This window comes from Parambassis ranga, chromosome 5, assembly GCF_900634625.1.
Source record: "Parambassis ranga chromosome 5, fParRan2.1, whole genome shotgun sequence".
NCBI lineage: Eukaryota > Metazoa > Chordata > Actinopteri > Ambassidae > Parambassis > Parambassis ranga.
Window position 1 is genome coordinate 1,960,889 of NC_041026.1, and position 22,650 is coordinate 1,983,538.

At 44.7% G+C, this 22,650-nt stretch overlaps 2 long non-coding RNA genes across 2 annotated transcripts; one reads left to right on the forward strand and one right to left on the reverse strand.

The window, feature by feature from the left end:
- Window positions 1-1,016: 1,016 nt before the first annotated feature.
- LOC114435291 (uncharacterized) lies at window positions 1,017-2,411 on the reverse strand. Its single transcript, XR_003670569.1, has 3 exons — window positions 2,305-2,411; window positions 1,844-2,029; window positions 1,017-1,065 (listed from the first exon to the last, which is right to left on the reverse strand). It is a non-coding gene; the product is annotated as an uncharacterized LOC114435291 (long non-coding RNA).
- A 4,265-nt stretch (window positions 2,412-6,676) lies between these two features.
- LOC114435294 (uncharacterized) lies at window positions 6,677-7,624 on the forward strand. The gene is made up of 2 exons (XR_003670572.1): window positions 6,677-6,735; window positions 6,901-7,624. It is a non-coding gene; the product is annotated as an uncharacterized LOC114435294 (long non-coding RNA).
- Window positions 7,625-22,650: the final 15,026 nt, after the last annotated feature.

Here is a 22,650-nt window from a genome sequence, read left to right on the forward strand (position 1 = left end):
AGTGTAAATACTGTTGTATGACAGGGGTTAAATAACAAAAATAAAGTAAAAGTTTTTCAGTTCTTCAAGTAAGAAAATAAAAGTGCAGCAGTCTGAACACTGTAATGCATCATAACAGGAGATACAAGAGGTCAAAGTCCCTCATCAGCATGTAGTGTGTGAAATGTGCAGAGGAGACTGACAACAGCACCACAACACAGTACCTGAGTGGACAAGCTTAACTTCAGTGTGTAACCCTTCATGTGCTGTTGATGTCATTTCATATTAATTACTCAGTTAGTATCTTAATTTCACCAGAAGCAGCATTGTATGTGGAGGCTTGTTGTTCTGAGACACTTACGTTTCTTTCTAAAAACAAAAAATGAAACTACAAAGACCATCAGGAGAACTCCTACTGTCAGTACAATGATGAGTCCTGTCCATCCTCCTGTGTCTGCTGGTGGACTCAGAGCTGGACTCAGAGCTGGTCTGTCAGTGTGTGTCTGAGCAGCAGCTGCTGTAAAGGACAAAAATGTGAGTTGAGACTTGTTGATGTTTAAATGAACATGTGGACTGTTTGAATTGAACCTGATGCTGTCTGTCTGTACAGAATATTATATGTTACAGTTAGAAGAACAGAAATCAGACAGTTCTCAGCAGACAGCAGCTTTAACTTACTCACCAGAGACTGTGAGCTCACAGCTGGAAGAACCAGAACCAGAAGCTGTCCTCACATCACACACATACAGACCAGAGTCTTCAGTCCTGAGTCTGGACAGATGAAGTCTGATTCGTCCTTCTCTGAGGGCGTCTGTGTCACTCTGGACTCTTCCTGAAAAACCTTCATCCACAGACTCTGAGAGCTCAACACCAGCATCGACCTGATACAGGACTGATACTTTCTGGTTGGTTAAATGATAACAGTAGACATAAATGTCCTCAGTCTTAGTCTGAGTGTCAGTGGGGAACGTCCACTCCAGTGTGATGTTGTGGTTCTCCTCTGCCTGATAGGAGCTCTGTGTCTCCTTCACTTCAAGTGCTGCTGCTGAGGAGGTGAGGATGAGGAGCAGCAGGATCATCTTCTCTCTGTGAGAGGACACAGAGGTGAAGAGTCATCAGGTTCAGTCAGTACGGCTACAACAGCATCAATCTACAGTCTGACTGAAACTCACAGTCACACTCTGTGTCAGCTTTTACAGTCTGCACTGCTGCACACACACACCTCTGCCAGCAGGTGGCGCTGTGGGACACATTCAGTCTGAGTGTAGTTAAATTACATTTTACAGTATAAAGCTGCCCAGTCCAGTGTGTGATGGTGCTGTGGGCTTTAAGTGAAGAGAGGCTGCTAAATGATGATGATCAAAGGAATTAAAAAAACAATCCTGATCATACAATGATTATTCTTTTGCCTTTTAATTAGTTGATCATGATTAGCAGAATAATAATACACAATAAACATTTGTTAAGTAAATCAAGCTGAAACAAAAGTGCAAAACTGTAAAACTGTGTATGAAATGATAACTTCACCATCATGTCAGCGATGCTCCTTGTGACAGCCATGGCTGTTTATGAATCATGTAGGTTAAATATCATAATGAAGGTAATTTGATTAAAGTCTAACACATGTAGCCTAAATATGAAGAATAAAGATCCTTCTACAGGTAATAATTATACTAACCACACTGAAATACATATCATTATATAAACTTATATAATTACATTTTGGAATTTGAGAAAAACGAGATTTATTTCAGCTGGTGATGTGATGACTGTTCAGTCATTCTGAGTGATTACTCAGTCTGAACTTTCACTTCTTTAACTCATCTACCTGGATATTCATGAGTGTTAAGCATCTGTCAGTCACCTCTGTCTGTGGTTCATGTTCGGAGATCTGCCTCTTCCTCCTCCCTCTGGTCTGCAGCTCGAGGTCTTTGGGCTCTGCTGCTTTATGTTTGTGTAAATGAGTTGTGTTTACACAGCCGCAGGTCGCTTTCCTGTCGCTTTTTCTTCTTCCTCGTCTGTCGCTGTGAAATAACTCAGCGCCTGCGCACTGAGCAGAGTGAGAGAGCAGCGCTGTTTGCACCGCGAGTAAATACGAGTAAAGTTGCTGAAGGTATGAAGAGAAACTTCCAGAGAAATATCGATCTCATCACGCTAGTATCGAGTAATTACTGATCCTAACGTTGGTATCGATACTATGGATATTTAGATCGATTCGCCCACCCCTAGCTGTTACAGACTGATGGAGCTGCTGACCAACACCTTCACTCACTGCTGACACTTCACGAGAATCACCTTAACCCACAGTAACACACCGAGTCTTACCTTCAGGCTGGGGTCCTGAAATCCTTTTTAGCTGCACGACTCACAGCAAACCTGACTGAATGGTTCGCAGGGGGAAATGTCCTCGTCTCACTCCTTTAAAGTTTTTGGGCGATTGCAAGTCCTCGTGCAGTCTAAATAAACAGAGGTCTCCTCTGATTGGCTGGTTTCTCACTGTGGGCGGGGTTTCAAACAGAACAAACATGGCGGCTCGGTGAAAAACTTTCTCTGATATCGTTGAAATAATTCAGTTAAACGAGTTTCTGAAAACATTTGAGGCGACAAATAAACCGAGAAGTTCATGAATGTGACTTTAATTTAGAACTTTATCACTTCCTGTACTGATTTACACCGAGCTGCTCAGGACCATGCTCATTTACATACAAGGAGGGACAGTGTGAGAGGTTGGACCATCACATGGTCCAACCTCGCTTGTTCCTCTGTGGTTTTACCCGCTCTTTCTCAGGTTAACGTCATGTGTTCAGTGCGTTTCCACCAAAGCACCAAACAAACCAACAGCTGCTGCATCAAACTTTTCTGTCACTGCTTCAGCTCATCTTCTTCCAGCTGGTTGGATCAACCCTGGTCTGCACTTCCTGTCCAGAAAGTGCAGTTGTAGAAAAACGGACTATATCAAAGCTTTTACGTCCAGCAGACATGATCACATGGTTAGTTCAGCATGAGCTGAGTGTTATTTAATGAAGCATTCATGGTGATATATGAAGACACACAATCACAGTCTGCAGCTAGATACAGGCTACACCCACTATCATTCCACACATTTCAGAAACAACACAAGTAAAAAAGTTACATTTACACTGAGTGTGGACATCAGCTCAAACTGTTTGAGTATTTTTCCAACAACATGAGGAGCAAACTGTGTTTAAATGCATTTAATGTCTGAAAGTGACTGAGAGTTTTCAGCTTAGTTCCTGTACAGATGTCACAGTGAGTGTTCATGTTACACCTCATCCTGTACAATGACTGACAGACCTTTGCTCTGTCACACATGCATTCAAAGACTCAGAATTAAAAGTTAAGGACTTTGGACTCAGCTCTCCTGACTCGGTCCCACCTCTGATGATGACCCCACCTCTTATGTGTTTGGACATCAGCACAGAGTATCCACAGGTTCACTCACACTGTAACAGCTGACTGATGTTGATATGATTCAGACACAAATATGCAGCAGCTGTTGGTAATTATTGCTCCTATTAATGACACAATGAATGCTGTTTGAACAACTGTAAACATCAAACAGTCCTAGCTGTATGTGACCATCAACCTTCCTGTCATAACCCAGGAGGAAAGATGATGCTGCAACCCTGAGAGGATCACACCTGATGAGCTGGGTCTGCTGGTTGATGATGAACAGTTCAATCAGAAAACATCAACACAAACACACATTTAAAGAACACACTCGTCAGCCTCAGCCTGCCTCACTGTGCAGTGCACCCACAGCTGCTCCACAGTCTTCAGGTGGTCTGAGTGTCCCTGAGTGTTAGTGGGGGGTCTCTGACTGTCATTATGTTGCAGTGTCACAGTCCACCTAAACTCCACATACAGGCAAAGAGGTGAAAGTGAGGCACACCTCAGGCGCCCCCTAGAGTCCTCCTGTAGATACAGCTCCTCTCCCCGCCGGCTGTCATAGCGGAAGATAGGCCTCAGTGGATCCACACGCATGACATCAATCACCAGTGGGTCAGGAGGAGAGTCTGTCAGGACCGGATACATCCATGTCAGTGTGATGTTCCCATGCTCCTCTGCCTGGTAGACGTCCTGAGTCACATTCAGGGTGAGGGACGTCTGAGCTGTGAGGGTCAGAGGACGACACAGAACAAGAGACACACACAGCAGTGACAGATGATCAGACCGCTGTCTTCATTGATCCGTCTCAGTATCAGCTGATATGTGACGCTGTCTGAGCTCAGCAGCACTGACTGATCTGACATGGTGGACTCACCCAGGCCAGCACAGAGCAGGACCACAAGTAAAACCAGGTAGAGGGTCTCTCTGGACATGTTTCAGCCCTGAAACACAGACAGATGGGACACTTTGTTTTAGAGACAGTCTTTATTCTGGACTGTTATTCCTCATGTGGACCAGTTCTAGCCCAGACTGAGACACGTGGCGTCATCATGAGGTAAAGCCTATGTAAACAATAGTACTGTAACAACTTAGAAGTCATATAAAGTGCACTGTGTGACTGAGGTGAACCTGTTCCTAAAGACACACCAAAGTCCAAGTCCTGCACATGTCACAACACACAAACCAGAACCTACACAGAGACCAGTCCTGGATCTGGTTTCTCTTCTGACTAGCATGACTGGCATTCTGTGACATCCCAGCCTGTCTGGACCTTCAAAGACTGATGGTGCGTTCAAACACCTGCAGCTTTGTGGGGCGTTCTGGGTGTGTTGGTGCAGATACTGTCACCCTGCTGGTTCTGAACATCATTCAGCTGTAGCTAGAAGTTATATCTCATTCATTTATGCAGAATTGTGACTTTTTAACTCATGATTGTGACAAATATGTTATGGATCAAGGACACTGCGCTCTTACAGCGATCACTCTGCAACATGGACGGTGGAGGTAACACACATGGTGGCGGGTTTACATCCTCTTTGTTCCACACACAGAGGATGGATGTGAGAGCTTTCATGTGTTTTAACCACGCAGAGAACAAGGTTAAAGAATCTTTAAAAGAGTTATTTTGTATGTGTTGATACGTAAAACACTTTAAAACACTTTATTTACTTTACTGTACTTTTACTACTTTACTGCAGACATTAAGGTGAACTTCCTTACTGAGAGTGTGAAGCAGCGTCTCTATCAGCAGCTCTCTCTCTCTCTCTGCTCAGACTTCCTCATTCAGACTGAGCACGCTGTGTGTTTACAGCCTCCTCTGGGTTTGTGTAGTCCAGGAGCTGTGTGACAGCAGCATGTTGTCAGCTTGTGATGAAGAACCTGCAGAAATATTTGGTATTTTACTAAAATATGACCATCAACATAAAAGTTAAAACACACTTTATTGATCAGTTTGTTCCGTCCTGATAAATATGACTGTAAACAGTGTGTTAGGACACATGTGAACATGCTGTGCACCTTCAGGGGCTCCCTGATGGACTCAGTTCATTTGAAAGATCAGGAAGACGAACATGAAACCAAAGTTCCTAAAAACAGAACACAGAGGAGAAGTGTTCAGTGGACGGGACACAGTGATCAGTGCTGAGTGTGTATATGTACATATATATGTGTGTGTGCACTGCTGTGTTGTGCAGACTGGTTGGAACTGTGGTTACAGAAGGGCTTCCTGTCAGCTGCTGAAAAGGTAAGAGCCAGTGTGTTGTTGTTGTGTTAGTGTGTGTGTGTGTAAGTTTGTGTAAAGTGTAAAAACAAGGTGTTTGTTTGTACAGATGAGAATGAGCAGCTCAAACAAACACATGTTGATGGAACAAAGACATGACAGGAGGGACAACATGGACCCAAGAGACACATGTGGACACATTCAGTCTGTGTGAAGGAGGGACACACACACTGATGGAGACTTGTTGGACTCTTCTGTTGTTGTTTTATTTTTGCCTTCACTCTGCTCGTGACAAAAAGGAAACACCCACGAAGGGTGGAGCAGAGTGCAGGAGGTGGTCCCTGTCTCTGTGTCCTGCTCCGCCTGTTTGCTGTCTGTCACACCCACCAGCAGCAGAGTGCTGTAGATCAGATACAAGTTAACAACAGCAGCACTCGTCACTGTAAATGCAGAAACACTGTCCAGGTCTGTGAGTAGAGCGGTCAGACAGACAGGTGCTGTGCTCCCTCTTTGTCCTTCTGATCAGCTGCAAGAAGTCACGTCTTCCTCTCTGATACATACAGAGGGATGTTTTTACCCAGCAACAAGTGACAGTGTGTCAACAAACAACACTCTCAGGTTTAGGTGTGTGTGTTGTTGTGTAACAGTAAAACAACAAATCAAGTTTTATTAAAAAAAACTGAACTGAACCTGATGACTCTTCACCTCTGTGTCCTCTCACAGAGAGAAGATGATCCTGCTGCTCCTCATCCTCACCTCCTCAGCAGCAGCACTTGAAGTGAAGGAGACACAGAGCTCCTATCAGGCAGAGGAGAACCACAACATCACACTGGAGTGGACGTTCAACACAGACACTCAGACTAAGACTGAGGACATTTATGTCCTCTGTGATCATTTAACCAGCCAGAAAGGATCAGTCCTGTATGTGGTCCTTGCTGGTGTTGAGCTCTCAGAGTCTGTGGATGAAGGTTTTTCAGGAAGAGTCCAGAGTGACACAGATGCCCTCAGAGAAGGACGAATCAGACTTCATCTGTCCAGACTCAGGACTGAAGACTCTGGTCTGTATGTGTGTGATGTGAGGACAGCTTCTGGTTCTGGTTCTTCCAGCTGTGAGCTCACAGTCTCTGGTGAGTAAGTTAAAGCTGCTGTCTGCTGAGAACTGTCTGATTTCTGTTCTTCTAACTGTAACATATAATATTCTGTACAGACAGACAGCATCAGGTTCAATTCAAACAGTCCACATGTTCATTTAAACATCAACAAGTCTCAACTCACATTTTTGTCCTTTACAGCAGCTGCTGCTCAGACACACCCTGACAGACCAGCTCTGAGTCCAGCAGCAGACCCAGGAGGATGGACAGCTCTAATAGCAGTATTAGTAGCAGTATCAATAGCATCCCAGATTGTGGTTTCACTTTATTTTGTCATAAAAAACTCTTCCAATCCGATGCGTCGTTTATCAAAGAGACAACCCAGCAGCACTAACAGGACTCCTCTCCAAGAAGGTCAGCCATTAAATCTTCTTGTACAGAGTCCTACAGTGATCAGACCTGCAGACTCTGCTCCTCCATCTTCATCATCTAAGCTGGGAGTGGTGTGCAGACCTCCTCTTCCTCCTCTTCCTCTGATGGTTCATCTGTCTGAGGATCAGTGGGTGCACTGTGATCAGAAACATTGACACATGTCTGTTGAAGCTGTCCTCATGCTGTCATGTCTCCTCATGGATCATCAGTCAAACAGCAGCAGCTGTGATACTCACAGTCTGCAGACATGTTTGTTCCTCTTCATGGTCACTGAGGTCTTCTTTAAAATCCTGAAAATATAATTAATATTTGATATGTATATTTCAGGCTGAAGTAGCATTAAAAGACTGAGTTATTTAAAGTGTGAAAAAATATTAATATATCATATTTTTACTGCAGTTTTTAAGGTGGGTACATATTTTGTCCAGAGGATCATGAGTGTGAGTTTTGTTATAAAACGCCACTGCAAATAAAAATAACAATGACATCAAAATCAGTGTTACTGTCAATCATTGACACATCACAGGCTCTTGGTATAATACACTCAACAAAAATATAAACGCAACACTTTTGTTTTTGCTCCCATGTTTCATGAGATGGACTTGAAGATCTAAACTTCATTCCAGATACACAATATTACCATTCCTCTCAAACATTGTTCACAAATCTGTCTAAATGTGTGATAGTGAGCACTTCTGCTTTGCTGAGATAATCCATCCCACCTCACAGGTGTGCCACATCAAGATGCTGATCTGAATCATGATTAGTGCACAGGTGTACCTCAAACTGCCCACAATAAAAGGCCACCCTGAAATGTGCAGTTTTGTCTCACAGCAAAATGCCACAGATGCCACAAGCATTGAGGGAGCGTGCAATTGGCATGCTGACAGCAGGAATGTCAACCAGATCTGTTGCTCGTGCATTGAATGTTCATTTCTCCACCATAAGCCGTCTCCAAAGGCGTTTCAGAGAATATGGCAGTACATCCAACCGGCCTCACAACCGCAGACCACGAGTAACCACACCAGCCCAGGACCTCCACATCCAGCAGGTTCACCTCCGAGATCGTCTGAGACCAGCCACTCAGACAGCTGCTGAAACAATTGGTTTGCATAACCAAACAATTTCTGCACAAACTGTCAGAAACCGTCTCAGGGAAGCTCAACTGCATGCTCGTCGTCCTCATCGGGGTCTTAACCTGACTCCAGATCGTCGCCGTAACAGACTTGAGTGGGCAAATGCTCACATTCGATGGCGTCTAGCACGTTGGAGAGGTGTTCTCTTCACGGATGAATCTCGGTTTACATTGTTCAGGGCAGATGGCAGACAGCGTGTGTGGCGTCGTGTGGGTGAGCGCTTTGCTGATGTCAATGTTGTGGATCGAGTGGCCCATGGTGGTGGTGGGGTCATGGTATGGGCAGGCATCTGTTATGGACGAAGAACACAGGTGCATTTTATTGATGGCATTTTGAATGCACAGAGATACCGTGATGAGATCCTGAGGCCCATTGTTGTGCCATACATCCATGAACATCACCTCATGTTTCAGCAAGATAATGCACGGCCCCATGTTGCAAGGATCTGTACACAATTCTTGGAAGCTGAAAATGGGATGTGCTGACCGGCGTATACGACAGCGTGCACCAGTTCCCACTAATATCCAGCAACTTCGCACAGCCATTGAAGAGGAGTGGACCAACATTCCACAGGCCACAATAGACAATCTGATAAACTCTATGCGAAGAAGATGTGTTGCACTGCATGAGGCAAATGGTGGTCACACCAGATACTGACTGGTTCTGAGTCCCCAGACCGCCAATAAAGCAGAAACAAAATGCACATTTCAGGGTGGCCTTTTATTGTGGGCAGTTGTGCACTAATCATGATGTCAGATCAGCATCTTGATGTGGCACACCTGTGAGGTGGGATGGATTATCTCAGCAAAGCAGAAGTGCTCACTATCACACATTTAGACAGATTTGTGAACAATGTTTGAGAGGAATGGTAATATTGTGTATCTGGAATGAAGTTTAGATCTTCAAGTCCATCTCATGAAACATGGGAGCAAAAACAAAAGTGTTGCGTTTATATTTTTGTTGAGTGTAGTAATCAAATACTACATTGAATGTATTTTATGGAAATTATTTAGGTTTTTTGTTTTTTTTCCATAAAAAACTGAGGGGGTTTGGCTGACACGCCTCTGCAACATCGCGTGGCAATCGGGGGCAGTGCCGCTGGACTGGCAGACCGGGGTGGTGGTCCCTCTTTTTAAAAAGGGGGACCGGAGGGTGTGTTCCAACTACAGGGGGATCACACTCCTCAGCCTCCCTGGTAAAGTCTATGCCAGGGTACTGGAGAGGAGAATTCGACCTATAGTCCAACCTCGGATTCAGGAGGAGCAATGTGGTTTTCCTCCTGGCCGCGGAACACTGGACCAGCTCTATACCATCCGCAGGGTGCTGGAGGGTTCATGGGAGTTCGCCCAACCAGTCCACATGTGTTTTTTGGATTTGGAGAAGGCGTTCGACCGTGTCCCTCGCGGCATCTTGTGGGAGGTGCTCTGGGAGTATGGGGTCAGGGCCATGGACCTAGGCGCAGCGAGGGACCGGAGGGGATCTGGTTCGGGAACCACAGGATTTCATCTCTGCTTTTTGCAGATGATATTGTCCTGTTGGCTTCATCGAGCCGGGACCTCCAGTGTGCACTGGGATGGTTTGCAGCTGAGTGTGAAGCAGCTGGGATGCGAATCAGCACCTCCAAGTCTGAGGCCATGGTTCTCGACCGGAAAAAGGTAGTTTGTCCTCTCTGGGTGGGAGGAGAGCTCCTGCCCCAAGTGGAGGAGTTTGTGTATCTCGGGATCTCGTTCACGAGTGAGGGAAAAATGGAGCGGGTGATTGACAGACGGATCGGTGCAGCTTCCGCAGTAATGCGGTCGCTGTACCGGTCTGTTGTGGTGAAGAAGGAGCTGAGCCGGAAAGCGAAGCTCTCGATTTACCGGTCAATCTACGTGATGAAAGTGATGCTGCAGGCGGGACAGATGAGGAGGGACGCCGCACAGCAGTTGACGGACCCCTGTGGCAGATATGTGCTTCAAGTTGCCGATTTTATGAGGACACTACCACCACATGCGCTCAGAAAATTCAAGAGGCAGTTGCAGAACCTCATGTACGAAACTGAGCAAGAGGTCGAACAAGACAATGCTGCAATTTAGAATTTTATCATTCATGTGTCCCTGTATATGCCCCCCCCCCCCTTTTTGTTAATCAATAAACGTGTGTTTTCAGTACCAAAGTGCATCTTTGCATTTTATAAGACCATACCGGTGATGAGCAATAAAAGAAAGAAAGGCTAGTCAGGGTGATTTGTCACCAATAACTCCAGACAGCCATTCACACATATATGGTGACTGTTATTACCATTCTATATACTCATACATACCCGGGCATAATAGGCTCATTAACAATGTCTGTAGGCTACACAATTTGCTTGATTAGCAACATTGGAACACAGTAGATGTGCAAATGTGGTCATAAAGGCACAAACACTGAATCTTTGCCATTGTTGCTTTTGATGATGCATTTTCACAACTCATCACCGGACAGTTTGAAGTATTGCAGGCACATTGGAACACAGTAGATGTGCAAATGTGGTCATAAAGGCTTTCGCAATCTTCGTGAATAGCAGCAACAACTCCTCTTCTTCTTCCTCTTTACGCATGTTCGTCTCCTCGTCCATCTCCTTTAACAAAGCTGCAAAATCCATAATGTCAGCTGCTGTACCTTCCTCTGTTCACAAACACTGGAGGTGGGCTGTGTGTGATGTTGTTCCTGTTTGGTGTCTGACGTGCGCTGCAGTGGGCGGGCCGTTTGAGGAGTACTGCACACACACGTCTCGCGTATGGTACGCGAGACGTGTGGTATGGTATGGTACCTCCGTGTGGAAAAGACCTTTTTTTTATCTCTTACCACCCGTGGAGCGCGTTCTCCACTCTTTGTCTCGCGGAGTATGGAACAGCCTTAATGCACACTGTTGATCCACACACAGCTAGTTATCAATGATCGATCCATCAGCTGGGACAATAGAAGAAGTATTGTTGTCCTCATAATGTTACAGCCATGATTGTTACAGTGCTGTTCATACAGTTTGAATGTAAACATGTAAATATTGTGTTTATGAGCTGACTCTTGTGTTTGTGTCTTTCTATCAGAAACATTGATAATAGCTGTAACATTAGTTTATCACATGAGGTCTGAGTGTAGAAACACTTTGTGTTTGTATGATGGATTCATAATAATAAAAACTTCCATGTTGGATCAGATCAATTCAGATGATCACATCCATCAGTCCAAACATATAACATGGATGCTGAAGCTAAAACAGCTTCTCTTAGAAATTGCTGGAAAACAAAAGATGACACCTTTTGATGCACGGCAGTGTAATGGAAAGGCACAAAAGAACGGGTTGCGAAGCTAAATGTGACACTCAGTACAAATCTGACTGGATGACATAGAAAAGGCTGAAAAAGCCATAGTGGCACATGAGCAGCAGCGATACTTCCCACCCCATTATGAAGATGGATCCAATCCTAGATCACGGGATATTGAGAGTTGGGGGAAGGATTAACAAATCAGCTATGCCATCAGGCATTAAGAATCCTATGATATTGTCGAAAAAAACCCCACATATCAAATATCATTCTAAGACACATACATAAGGAAGTAGGTCATTCTGGAAGAAACTACATGCTTTCCAAATTAGGACAAACATTTTGGATGCCTTCTGCTAATTCCACAGCACATAAGATAATCAGAAACTGCATTTTTTTGCAGAAGAATGCAATCTAAAGTGGGAGAGCAAAAAAATGGCTGATCTCCCTCAGGATCGTGTGACTCCAGATTTGCCACCTTTCACTTCAGTTGGCATGGACAGTTTCGGCCCTTTTGAAATAAAACAAGGCAGAACAACTGTGAAGCGGTGGGGAGTAATCTTTACTCGTCTAGTAAGTAAGTCGGGCAGTCCATCTTGAAGTGGTGAGTAGTTTGGACACCAACTCCTGCATCACCAACCTTCCGGTTACTGGACAACCCTGCTATACCACTGAGCCACTGCTGAATCATGACATAATACAAAAAAATTGCTTCAAGAAGGAATTGAATGGACATTTAATGCTGCAGCAGGTGCTCACCATGGAGGAGTATGGGAAAGACTTATTAAGTCACTAAAAAAGATTTTGTGCTCTGTGGTAAAAGAACAGGTTCTGGATGATGAAGCCCTGCAAACCGCATTATGCGAAGTAGAAGCAATATTAAACGACAGACCAATCACCACAGTAACCATTTAAATGACTTGGAACCTCTGACACCAAACCATCTACTTTTACTAAAAACGAATCCTGTCATGCCACCGGGACTGTTCAAGAGGGAGGACATATACTCTAGAAGAAGATGGAGACAAGTACAGTATATAGCAGACCTATTTTGGAGAAGGTGGGTCAGAGAATACCTCCCAATCATGCAACAGTGAAACAAGTGGAATAATACCAAAAGAAACTTCCTACCTGGAGACCTTGGCATCATTGTGGATGAGATGGCTCCCAGGAATTCCTGGGTGCTCGGATGAATTCTTAAGACCCAACCTGGAAGTAAAGGACTAGTCCGCAGTGTCTTAGTGAAAACAAAAACAAGCGTGCTACAAAGACCTATCAACAAAGTATGCCTGCTTCTGGAGGCCGAAAAAAAGAGATGACATGAATGGACTTTGATTTATGGACTTATATTTTGGTATCATGAAAATGAAATATTGTTTTAGGTATTAGCATTGGCTCTATTTTTAGGGCCCGAGCACCGAGTGGTGCGAAGGCCCGAGTGGTTATTCTTATTTGCCTGCCTGTTTAACTGCATTTTTCGCCCCTTTGCCATGGACGAAAACTCACGAAACTTTGCACACTCATCAGGGGTGGCGAAAAATTTGATGTTTTGTGGTCGCTGCAAAGGGGCGGGGCAAAATGGCTCTACAGCTCCCCCTTGAAATTTTCAAAACACCCCTCGCATTTGGCTTAGTTTGGAGTAGGTGCACGAAAATCGGTACACATGTTTATCATAGCAAGACGCACCAAAAAGTCTCTTGACACCATGACCTTAACCCAACAGGAAGTCCGCCATCTTGGATGGAAAATGGCGATTTACACCATTGGTATGTGAGCGAACTCCTCCCAGAGCTTTCACCCAATTGACCTGAAATTTGCTGGAGGTCACCTAAAGGACCTGCTGATCAAAAGTTATCAAAAGCTTTCTTCTAACTTAAAGGGCGTGGCCTCTGTGGCTCGCCAAAGTCTGGCGACGATTCATGATTTCGCCATGTAACTTTGAACGGCTCTCACACCTGCATACTTTATCCAAACGTCTTCAAACTTTATGAGCATGATGAGGGCTCCGCCCTGAACGCCTCCATATGTTGAAACCCTGCCTTACTCGTGGTGCCCCCTGCTGGTAACAGGAAATGACCTCTTTTTACTCTGTCTGACGTGTACTGCTCCTACATAGTTGACAGCATCAACTTCGTTTCACCTCTAGAACCTTCCCAACTAGTTGGTGAAGCGAAACTATGAAGGCTGTGAAGCTGCGCGCAATGGTGTCCGTGTGGCGGGGCGCCGACTGTCGATCCTTCGCCGTGAGATTACGTTTGAGTTTTTAATGACCTTAACGACCTTCTATGATCATGAAAATTCATACACACGTTCACGGGGGCGTGTCCTACCAACTGATCGGGTCTCGTAAGTGGGCGGGGCAAATTGGCTCAATGGCGCCCCCTTGAGTTTTTAAAATACCCCTCTCCATAGGGGTTTTTTTGGAGTAGGAAGACAATAATCGGCACACACACAGAACACGTCCAGAGGCACATAAAAGTCTCTTGCACCATTGATCCAGACCACACAGGAAGTCAGCCATTTTGATTTTAGCGGTCAAATTTCACTGATTTCCACCTTTGGTATGCGGAGGAACTCCTCCTAGGGATTTCGACCGATTGACTTCATATTTGGTCGCTGTCACCTAGAGACCATGCTGATCAAAAGCTTTTCTCTAAGTTAAAGGGCGTGGCCGCTGTGGCGTCACTTCGCCATTCATACACGAACAGCTCTCTCTCCTACATACTTGCTCCAAAAGGCTTCAAACTTTCTGCACATGGTCAGAGCCCCTCCCTGAACGTCTCCATGTCATCATGATCTGTGCCGCTCATGGCGCTCCCTTGTGGTGGAGACAGGAAGTGCCATGTTCTACACTGACATGCACTTCTCTCACACCGTTTAATCCTTCCCTGTCATTTCACAGCCAAATGAGGATCACAGATGTTTGGTTCCCTGTATCAGGCTGCCCGTGGCGGCAGTAACTGCTTCTTGACAATTTTCATGTATGAATCCAATGTTTTTTGAGGTTTGATGCAGGCAGGTCTCCACTATTCTCATGGTGTCTGACTCCACCCAGTGGACACATAGGGTACTGCAGATGATATAACTCCACCACGGATGCTCCTAAAATCCTCAAATTTTTTACATGTGATACAGACCCGACCCCGACCATGTCTGGACATCTGTGGACAGCGCCACCTACTGTAAAGAGGAGGTTACTGCAAACTAACAATTTTTACATGTATTGACCGATTTGTTGCAATGTCACGTCTCTGCTTCTGTCTGCCGGCTTTTTCCCACCGCTGGCAAAATCACCGCAGCTCGTGGGGGTAGTGGGTGACGCCGTGACGGGGGGGGGGTTGCGCGGAGTGCGAGGGCCCGATGATCGCTGCTTGCAGCTTTAATTTGATATTGTAATTGCCACAGACTAAGCAATTAGGGGCTGGTCTTTGACCTCACATAAACTTTATTTAATTTTGTGGAATCAAATTGAAGCCAAATAAAACAATGGATTGAGCCGAGCTTCAGTTTGTCATTTTTGGAACATGGTGAGTCAAGGAAGCGGAGCCCTGCTTTAATGGCAAGATTTAAAGAACATGAACGCTGTGTGTGTGTGTGTGTGGGGTTAGGGTGTGAAGGACTGTTTCAAGACAAGCTGCAATATTTGAAGGGTTAAATATCATCTGTCTTCATTTGACTGTTTGTATTATTTACAACCTTCACTTCATGCAAAGTGAAGGAACCAGTAGAAGTCTTCATTTCTTTTAAGAGGAGTTTACATTTCTAATTCATATTACCTTATGAGAACAGTAAAGTGAAGTCATGGGCCCAGCAGAGGTTGTTTTGTGCTGATATCCACGTGTCTCCAACATGTGGAAACTCATCAGCGGCTCTCCGTCATGGTTGGAGGAGCTTCTCTTTGCACTGATCTGATGCTGCTTCTTTAAGCTTGATGTTCATTTAATGCTCTGATCTGTCATCAGTCAATCACTGTGACTAAAACCTGTCAGAGCCTCATGGACAGTTTTCTCTGCACATGCTCACTGTTAAGTGGACAATATCTAAATGAAGTAAGTTTGATGATGTTAAACATCAGCAGGTTTGGTCTTCAGGTTTCTGATCAGCTTCTTAAACACAGGCAGAATATTATTACACAGAAACAGAACTGTCCATGCACTAACACCACAGATAACTCACCATTGCCCCTAGAGGTGAATCTGGTCCTCACAGGCTGTAGACTGACGCTCTCCAGGAGCTGAAAGTCCAGGTCCAGCTCCTGTTCTGTGTGTAGAGGGTCCTTAAAGGGTCGGCTCCGGCCTAAAGGAGGTGATGAAGAAGGAGATGATCATCAGCATGACGTGTTCTCTGTGAGGCTTTACAGAGGAACCAAGGGCCACTGTGACACAAACCCTCACACTGTGGAGGCTGTGGGGTCTTGGGGTGGAGGCTGCAGGCTGCTGTGGAGCTTCATCCTTCTGTAGAAGTGCTTCATCACTTTATGAACAGATGAGCAGCAGCAGCCTGTGACTGACAGTAACACCATGTTCATGTGCTGAACGTGAAGTGACCCCACAGTCATCCCAGAGTGGTGCAGACACAGCTACAGCAGATGATCACATGACCCCTGACAGTCTCTGTGTCATTCAGCCTGTTCACACTCATTCCCTGTGTACAGTAGATTAGCACAGTTAGCAGCTAATGTGTTAGCATCCAAGAGTCCACTGCTGCACTGTGTGTCTTCACTGTGAGGACAGAGTAGACTTTACTTATTCAGGGCTCAGCCTGCTGCATCAAACACTGTGTGTGACTGCCACCTGGTGGAAGAACAAGATGACTGCAGTCAGGATGTGTGAATGTGAACCAAACACACACTCTGTGCTGTCACTGTACTGTTGTTGATCACATGTGTTTCTGTGCTCAACAAGTCTCACCTCACATTTCTGTCCTTTACAGACGTCCCCCAGCAGAGACAGGAGGACAGACAGGACTCAGAGCTGCACAGCAGGAGTCCTTTGATATGATCATCATGTTTCCTGTAAAGCACAGAGAGGACTCCACATTAGACTCACAGGAGCAGCAACAGGAGCAGACATTCTTCTTCTGTTACTTACATGTTACTCTGATGGTCCATGTTTGATTTGAACTGAAGAAGACGTCTCAGAAGACGAGACCCTCTGGAACACGTCGTCATGACAACGACCAAAGTTCAGCTGCAGCTCTCCTCATGTGTCTCTGTGGACTCTTCTCTGCAACATCTCTCAGAGACAAATTCATATGTTGTAGCACATTAGATATCCACACAGCAGCTACATTTAGCATTTAGCAGCTAACATCCAAGCTAACTCATCTCTGTGATGCTAACTGTAGCTGCTAGCTGTGTAAATATCAATCATTCAGAACAGTTTGAACATCTGAGGCTAAATGTGACTTTTTACAGCACACAGATGGAAGCAGGAAGTCAGATTAAACAGGAAGACACAGTTTGAACACACTGATGATTTTAATGCTGAAAAACAGCTGATCATCAGATCAGATCAGATCAGAAATACTTTATTGATCCCAGGGGGAAATTGCTTTCATTCCAGGGGCTCCATGTATATTCAAAAGACAGGTTAGAAATATAAATAAGGTAAAGTCGTAAGCGTAACATAAAAATAAAACCTAATAAATTCTAAACATTAATAAACATTCAAGTAAAATCCTGGCAAGTGAAGACTGAAGTCATATATAATACAACTTGTACTGTGTGCAGTAAAATCCAATCCATCATAACTCCATGTGACAGGCAGCATCAGATCAGTTTGTACCGAGGCAAAGAAGAGTCCTATCCCACATCATGAATATCATGACATAATAAAATGTAACTCCAGCAGGAGCTGTTACATATAAGACATAGAGGACGTCAACATTCAGACAACAAAGGGTTAAAGAGTGTGAATACTTGGCTGCTACAAGATAAACATCAGATCAGATCATCAATCAGCAAATGTAACTCTGTCAATAAATAACATATCTGTCTCAGTCTGTAATAAAGCTGAAACAACACACAGCATGGCCGACCTCTGGAAGAGCTGTGGACAGAGTCAGTCCACCACTCAGAGACAAAGAACTACACAGTGACTCTGCTGTTAGTTTCTCTTTCTGTGTCTCATAAGAAAACAAACTGTAACCACAAAGACAACCAGGAGACCTGCTGCTGTCAGTCCAATGATGAGTCCTGTCCATTGTCCTCCTGTGTCTGCTGGTGGACTCAGAGCTGGACTCAGAGCTGGTCTGTCAGTGTGTGTCTGAGCAGCAGCTGCTGTAAAGGACAAAAATGTGAGTTGAGACTTGTTGATGTTTAAATGAACATGTGGACTGTTTGAATTGAACCTGATGCTGTCTGTCTGTACAGAATATTATATGTTACAGTTAGAAGAACAGAAATCAGACAGTTCTCAGCAGACAGCAGCTTTAACTTACTCACCAGAGACTGTGAGCTCACAGCTGGAAGAACCAGAACCAGAAGCTGTCCTCACATCACACACATACAGACCAGAGTCTTCAGTCCTGAGTCTGGACAGATGAAGTCTGATTCGTCCTTCTCTGAGAGCGTCTGTGTCACTCTGGACTCTTCCTGAAAAACCTTCATCCACAGACTCTGAGAGCTCAACACCAGCATGGACCAGATACAGGACTGATTCTTTCTGGTTGGTAAAATGTCCACATTTGACATAAATGTCCTCAGTCTTAGTCTGAGTGTCTGTGGGGAACGTCCACTCCAGTGTGATGTTGTGGTTCTCCTCTGCCTGATAGGAGCTCTGTGTCTCCTTCACTTCAAGTGCTGCTGCTGAGGAGGTGAGGATGAGGAGCAGCAGGATCATCTTCTCTCTGTGAGAGGACACAGAGGTGAAGAGTCATCAGGTTCAGTCAGTACGGCTACAACAACATCAATCTACAGTCTGACTGAAACTCACAGTCACACTCTGTGTCAGCTTTTACAGTCTGCACTGCTGCACACACACACCTCTGCCAGCAGGTGGCGCTGTGGGACACATTCAGTCTGAGTGTAGTTAAATTACATTTACAGTATAAAGCTGCCCAGTCCAGTGTGTGATGGTGCTGTGGGCTTTAAGTGAAGAGAGGCTGCTAAATGATGATGATCAAAGGAATAAAAAAAACAATCCTGATCATACAATGATTATTCTTTTGCCTTTTAATTAGTTGATCATGATTAGCAGAATAATAATGCACAATAAACATTTGTTAAGTAAATCAAGCTGAAACAAAAGTGCAAAACTGTATAACTTGAATGAAATGACAACTTCACCATCATGTCAGCGATGCTCCTTGTGACAGCCATGGCTGTTTATGAATCATGTAGGTTAAATATCATAATGAAGGTAATTTGATTAAAGTCTAACACATGTAGCCTAAATATGAAGAATAAAGATCCTTCTACAGGTAATAATTATACTAACCACACTGAAATACATATCATTATATAAACTTATATAATTACATTTTGGAATTTGAGAAAAACGAGATTTATTTCAGCTGGTGATGTGATGACTGTTCAGTCATTCTGAGTGATTACTCAGTCTGAACTTTCACTTCTTTAACTCATCTACCTGGATATTCATGAGTGTTAAGCATCTGTCAGTCACCTCTGTCTGTGGTTCATGTTCGGAGATCTGCCTCTTCCTCCTCCCTCTGGTCTGCAGCTCGAGGTCTTTGGGCTCTGCTGCTTTATGTTTGTGTAAATGAGTTGTGTTTACACAGCCGCAGGTCGCTTTCCTGTCGCTTTTTCTTCTTCCTCGTCTGTCGCTGTGAAATAACTCAGCGCCTGCGCACTGAGCAGAGTGAGAGAGCAGCGCTGTTTGCACCGCGAGTAAATACGAGTAAAGTTGCTGAAGGTATGAAGAGAAACTTCCAGAGAAATATCGATCTCATCACGCTAGTATCGAGTAATTACTGATCCTAACGTTGGTATCGATACTATGGATATTTAGATCGATTCGCCCACCCCTAGCTGTTACAGACTGATGGAGCTGCTGACCAACACCTTCACTCACTGCTGACACTTCACGAGAATCACCTTAACCCACAGTAACACACCGAGTCTGACCTTCAGGCTGGGATCCTGAAATCCTTTTTAGCTGCACGACTCACAGCAAACCTGATTGAATGGTTCACAGGGGGAAATGTCCTCGGCTCACTCCTTTAAAGTTTTTGGGCGATTGCAAGTCCTCGTGCAGTCTAAATAAACAGAGGTCTCTTCTGATTGGCTGGTTTCTCACTGTGGGCGGAGTTTCAAACAGAACAAACATGGCGGCTCGGTTAAAAACTTTCTCTGATATCGTTGAAATAATTCAGTTAAACGAGTTTCTGAAAACATTTGAGGCGACAAATAAACCGTGAAGTTCATGAATGTGACTTTAATTTAGAACTTGATCACTTCCTGTACTGATTTACACCGAGCTGCTCAGGACCATGCTCATTTACATACAGGGAGGGACACTGTGACGAACCAGACAGAAAAAGGCGTTAACTTCAGCTGCCTCAAGTGCATCATGACACCTCGCTCTGACTCTGACAGTCTGTGTTTTTCAGGAAGGAAGTTATCACATGACACTGCTCCTTTCACGGGTTTTTTCCCGCTTAGTTCCTGTACAGATGTCACAGTGAGTGTTCATGTTACACCTCATCCTGTACAATGACTGACAGACCTTTGCTCTGTCACACATGCATTCAAAGACTCAGAATTAAAAGTTAAGGACTTTGGACTCAGCTCTCCTGACTCGGTCCCACCTCTGATGATGACCCCACCTCTGATGTGTTTGGACATCAGCACAGAGTATCCACAGGTTCACTCACACTGTAACAGCTGACTGATGTTGATATGATTCAGACACAAATATGCAGCAGCTGTTGGTAATTATTGCTCCTATTAATGACACAATGAATGCTGTTTGAACAACTGTAAACATCAAACAGTCCTAGCTGTATGTGACCATCAACCTTCCTGTCATAACCCAGGAGGAAAGATGATGCTGCAACCCTGAGAGGATCACACCTGATGAGCTGGGTCTGCTGGTTGATGATGAACAGTTCAATCAGAAAACATCAACACAAACACACATTTAAAGAACACACTCGTCAGCCTCAGCCTGCCTCACTGTGCAGTGCACCCACAGCTGCTCCACAGTCTTCAGGTGGTCTGAGTGTCCCTGAGTGTTAGTGGGGGGTCTCTGACTGTCATTATGTTGCAGTGTCACAGTCCACCTAAACTCCACATACAGGCAAAGAGGTGAAAGTGAGGCACACCTCAGGCGCCCCCTAGAGTCCTCCTGTAGATACAGCTCCTCTCCCCGCCGGCTGTCATAGCGGAAGATAGGCCTCAGTGGATCCACACGCATGACATCAATCACCAGTGGGTCAGGAGGAGAGTCTGTCAGGACCGGTAGACGTCTGCCTGGTAGACGTCCTGAGTCACATTCAGGGTGAGGGACGTCTGAGCTGTGAGGGTCAGAGGACGACACAGAACAAGAGACACACACAGCAGTGACAGATGATCAGACCGCTGTCTTCATTGATCCGTCTCAGTATCAGCTGATATGTGACGCTGTCTGAGCTCAGCAGCACTGACTGATCTGACATGGTGGACTCACCCAGGCCAGCACAGAGCAGGACCACAAGTAAAACCAGGTAGAGGGTCTCTCTGGACATGTTTCAGCCCTGAAACACAGACAGATGGGACACTTTGTTTTAGAGACAGTCTTTATTCTGGACTGTTATTCCTCATGTGGACCAGTTCTAGCCCAGACTGAGACACGTGGCGTCATCATGAGGTAAAGCCTATGTAAACAATAGTACTGTAACAACTTAGAAGTCATATAAAGTGCACTGTGTGACTGAGGTGAACCTGTTCCTAAAGACACACCAAAGTCCAAGTCCTGCACATGTCACAACACACAAACCAGAACCTACACAGAGACCAGTCCTGGATCTGGTTTCTCTTCTGACTAGCATGACTGGCATTCTGTGACATCCCAGCCTGTCTGGACCTTCAAAGACTGATGGTGCGTTCAAACACCTGCAGCTTTGTGGGGCGTTCTGAGTGTGTTGGTGCAGATACTGTCACCCTGCTGGTTCTGAACATCATTCAGCTGTAGCTAGAAGTTATATCTCATTCATTTATGCAGAATTGTGACTTTTTAACTCATGATTGTGACAAATATGTTATGGATCAAGGACACTGCGCTCTTACAGCGATCACTCTGCAACATGGACGGTGGAGGTAACACACATGGTGGCGGGTTTACATCCTCTTTGTTCCACACACAGAGGATGGATGTGAGAGCTTTCATGTGTTTTAACCACGCAGAGAACAAGGTTAAAGAATCTTTAAAAGAGTTATTTTGTATGTGTTGATACGTAAAACACTTTAAAACACTTTATTTACTTTACTGTACTTTTACTACTTTACTGCAGACATTAAGGTGAACTTCCTTACTGAGAGTGTGAAGCAGCGTCTCTATCAGCAGCTCTCTCTCTCTCTCTGCTCAGACTTCCTCATTCAGACTGAGCACGCTGTGTGTTTACAGCCTCCTCCTCTGGGTTTGTGTAATCCAGGAACTGTGTGACAGCAGCATGTTGTCAGCTTGTGATGAAGAACCTGCAGAAATATTTGGTGTTTTAATAAAATATGACCATCAACATAAAAGTTAAAACACACTTTATTGATCAGTTTGTTCCGTCCTGATAAATATGACTGTAAACAGTGTGTTAGGACACATGTGAACATGCTGTGCACCTTCAGGGGCTCCCTGATGGACTCAGTTCATTTGAAAGATCAGGAAGACGAACATGAAACCAAAGTTCCTAAAAACAGAACACAGAGGAGGAGTGTTCAGTGGACGGGACACAGTGATCAGTGCTGAGTGTGTATATGAGTGTGTGCACTGCTGTGTTGCACAGACTGGTTGGAACTGTGGTTACAGAAGGGCTTCCTGTCAGCTGCTGAAAAGGTAAGAGCCAGTGTGTTGTTGTTGTGTTAGTGTGTGTGTGTGTAAGTTTGTGTAAAGTGTAAAAACAAGGTGTTTGTACAGAATCAGTTTAGCAGCTCAAACAAA